Source organism: Cyanistes caeruleus, unplaced genomic scaffold (genome assembly GCF_971803275.1).
Source record: "Cyanistes caeruleus unplaced genomic scaffold, bCyaCae1.hap1.1 HAP1_SCAFFOLD_74, whole genome shotgun sequence".
Lineage (NCBI taxonomy): Eukaryota > Metazoa > Chordata > Aves > Passeriformes > Paridae > Cyanistes > Cyanistes caeruleus.
The window spans coordinates 126,283-130,209 of NW_028255887.1; the positions used below are offsets into that span (position 1 = coordinate 126,283).

Here is a 3,927-nt window from a genome sequence, read left to right on the forward strand (position 1 = left end):
CTCCTGTCTTAACTTCTATCTCCTCTCTTAACCTCTTCTCTTAACTTCTCTTCTCTGCTCTTACTGTTGTGCTCTTAATTTTGCCTCTCTTTCTTTCTTTCCCTCTCCTCTCTTAATCACTTAACTTGTTCTATTACTCCCTGCTCTTATCCCCTCTTTCCCCCCTCTCTCTACCCCCTTAATTACCTTCTTCCCTCATGCTCCCCAACTCCTCTCTCCACTCTCCCTCTCTGACCACGTTTACGCTGTGGCTGGCAGCCACCCTCTACCACGCTCTACCTAATAATAAACTGCTTTTATCTGAACAGGCTGACCCTGGAAAAGTCTGTCACCACAAGCATGTTTTTTACACCAGTATCGGACCTTCTTGAACATGTCTAAAAAAGAAGATCAAGAATAATAAACTTCACTCTCTTGGACAATGCAACTAAGAGTCATGTTGTGCTTCTCACTGTTCCTACTGAGGGTACACTAAAAAGAAAAGTGAAATATGGAACATTTAGGAGGGAGCCAAATGACATTGCCAGATGTCCTCATTATAGAAATGTCCTCCAAACCCACAGTGGGGACTTCTAGGCACAGCTAAGCTGTAGCCTCACAGGTAAGAAGCCAGGGGAACATGTATCCAAACATGCTCATGGGGAAGGGTGTTCCAGACATGTGTCAATAAAGAAATAGAGCAGTGCACTGGAATTGGCACTGCAATTTGTTTTCCCTGGCAGATGTTGCAGCAGGCTGGAGGCAGAACAGTTGCACATTTCTGAAGGAACAGAAAAAAATCAAATTCTTTTGTAAGAAAATGTCACCTTTATGAAATTATTTGATATGGAAAATCCATGGAAGTTTTGAAGCAGAGCAACAATTCTGTGTTGACTTAGGCTGATTTTATTTCACTTCCTTTTTCTCAAACTATTTCAGCTCTGATTACATTTCTCTATTCTTTCCTCATGTAATTGCTCTTCAGCTAGGCAGTGGCATTTAAGCCTGCATAGAAATAGTTTTGTTTCAGCATGACCGGTTGATCTTTTGGGGGTAAGCCCTGTGTTTCCATTCCAAGGGACATGCAGTTTTGAGATCTACACATTTTACAAGAGGCCACTGTAGTGGGCTGGAAGCTGTCACTTAGACTAGACTGAGTCTTTAAAACCAGTAACAGACATAGCTCTGAATCTGAATTGTGGCAGCAGGAGCTGCGATTACCATTTTCTCTGGGTGACTCTCAGATGTGGATGTGAAAAAGTGAATACTAATTTATTTCGTTATATAGATTTTATCTTCCTTTCTTGAAGGGACACAGAATGAAATTCAAGTATTAGGAGTTATCTGATTTCCTAGGAAAATTCCTAATCTCACTTTACAATGAGTACTGCTGAAGTGCTGTATTAATTGGAAGATGACAACCCAGATCATAAACAACATTGTTCCATGTAAATGTTTCAGAAAAGAAGAAGAAAATACAGCTGGAGGGTCTTGACATTTTTCATTATGTGTTTATTGCTGAGTCCATGTTACAAACCACCTTTGTGGCAATCCACAGACAAGATGAGGTGGCACAGACCTTACTGTGCAGGTAAGTAATATTCTTTGAACTGTGCAGATGCCTGTCTCAATGCTAATATATTGCCACTATGAAAGAGCAGCTATGGAGACTCAGCATTGAAGAAGTGAAGGAGAATCATGGCAGGATTCACAGTCAATATTCCTGGAATAATTTTCTGTATCATAGTCAATGGCTGATTGTAAAATTAAGTAAACAGTAATGCATTTCTAGTAAGTGTTAGGGACTGAGTCTAAGAATATCTGTCACAGATACTTGTAAAATATTTCTTTACTTCTGTTTAGGTTAAGACTTAGTGAAAGCTGTTGTTATTTGTTATTGCAAAGTTAAAAAGAAAAGCCACTTTATGTTTTTGAGACATGTTAATGAACAAAATACATGTGCTTTCCTTTCCTCACTCTGACATCAGTTTATTGTAAAAAATAAATTAAAAAATAGAGATAAAAATGAAATATATGCAAAAAGTAGCATGCAGATGATTAATACAGTTTTAGATGATAACAAAGCACTTTCTGTTTCCACCCTCATTTGGTCTGGGAAAGGTTTCATGGAAGAAGGTACAATAGTTGGAGTAAGTGCATAAACTGGATTCTCCAAGGGAGTGATGGGGGGATGCAATAATGCAGCTTTAGTCCTCTGCTATATATGCTTGCATCCTAAACTCTGAGAAGCAGCCAAGTACTTCTGGTTGCTTTTGGATCTCCCACTGTTGTTGTTTTCAGTAACACTGAAAAATACTACTTAAATTAATGACTTTAATTCAGATATACTTTCATTATACATACACATATCAGTTTACTGATGACAGGAAACTGAGGGGATTGGCTAATACACCTGAAGCCTGTGCTTCCATTCATCAGAGCCTTGATGGGCTGGAGAGTTGGGCAGAGTGGAACCTAATGAGGTTAAACAACACGAAGTACAGGCTACTTCACCTAGGAAGAAATAAGCTCAAGTAGCAGCACAGGTTGGAATCTGACCTACCAGAAAGCAGCTTTGTGAAGGACCTGAGAGTCCTGGAGGATGACAAGCTGACTATGAGCTGGCAGTGCCCTTGTAGCCAATGGTATCCTGGGGTGCATTGGGAAATGTGGCCAGCAGGTCAAGGGAGGTGATTGTGTTCCTCTGCTCCGCCCTAGTGAGTTCACATCTGGAATACTGTGTCCAGTTCTAGACTCCTGAGCACAAGGAAGACATGGAGTAACTGGAGCAGGTCTGGCAGAGGCCACAAAGATGATTTGGTGTCTGGAGCATCTCTCATGTGAGGACTGAGGGAGCTGGGCCTTTTTGTCTGGAGAAGAGAAGACTGAGAGGGGATCTCTTCAATACATAAAATGTCTCAAAGGCAGGTGTCAAGAGGATGGTGCCAGACCCTTCAGTGGTGCCCAGAGACAGCACAAGAATCAGTGGCCATAAGCTAGAACACAAGAACTTACATCTCAAAAGGAGGAGCAGGTTCCTTACATAGAGGGTAGCAGAGCACTGGAATAGGCTGCCCAAAGACGTCATGGAATCTCCCCCTCTGGAAACATTCAAAACCCACCTGGACCTGTTCTCTGTGATCTGCTCTAGGTGTCCTGCCTTGGCAAGGGAGTTGGAGTAGATGAGCTCCAGAGATCCCTTTTAACCCTAACAATTCTATGATTCAGTGATTTTCTAATACTATAAATTATATAATATACTTTACAATACCATATTGCACACAGAATTTTATATTTTCTCATATACAATTGCATGTTATGTATTTATCTATGATGTAACATATTACAGCTTGTAGCAATGTATCTGAACAGCTTGGGCCATGATGTGCTCCAGCCAAACTGTATTTAGAGTTTATTATCAGACCCTCTGGAATTTCTCAAGGTTGCTGAGATATAAACTGTTCCAAAAACAAGAAAGAAGAGGCTGAAAAACAAGAAAACAGGACCACAAGAGCCAGATAACAGAGTGCAGTTGAACACCTGGACAGTAACCAATCCTGTGTCCCAAGGGGTGTGTGCAGAGCATGTGGACAGGATAGGGGCACCAATGAAAAGATGTGTGATCGTATGAGCAGTAGTTTTAGAATGTATAAATAAGTGTGTAATGTGAACAATAAAGGGCTTATATGAAATCATATTGGTTCATTGTTCAGAGCTCCCACAACAACTTCCTAATGTGTGAATATAAAATTACATAGAAAACAATAATTTATTTTATAAATCACAGTTGTTTTTTAGTGTTCCCACATCAACATGCCCTTGTCCAACACATTTAACACATTATTTTACTCATGGCATCAACAAATACTGAAATGCCATTATCTACTCAGATCTACTGTATGGGAAGGTATAAACAGTGCTGTACAGAAAAAGCTGGGGAGCAACACA

General features: G+C 40.3%; 1 long non-coding RNA gene across 1 annotated transcript; it reads left to right on the forward strand.

Moving 5' to 3' along the window:
• The first annotated feature begins 308 nt into the window (after positions 1-308).
• On the forward strand, positions 309-3,671 carry LOC147646966 (uncharacterized). The gene is made up of 3 exons (XR_015281751.1): positions 309-601; positions 1,441-1,570; positions 2,727-3,671. It is a non-coding gene; the product is annotated as an uncharacterized LOC147646966 (long non-coding RNA).
• Positions 3,672-3,927: the final 256 nt, after the last annotated feature.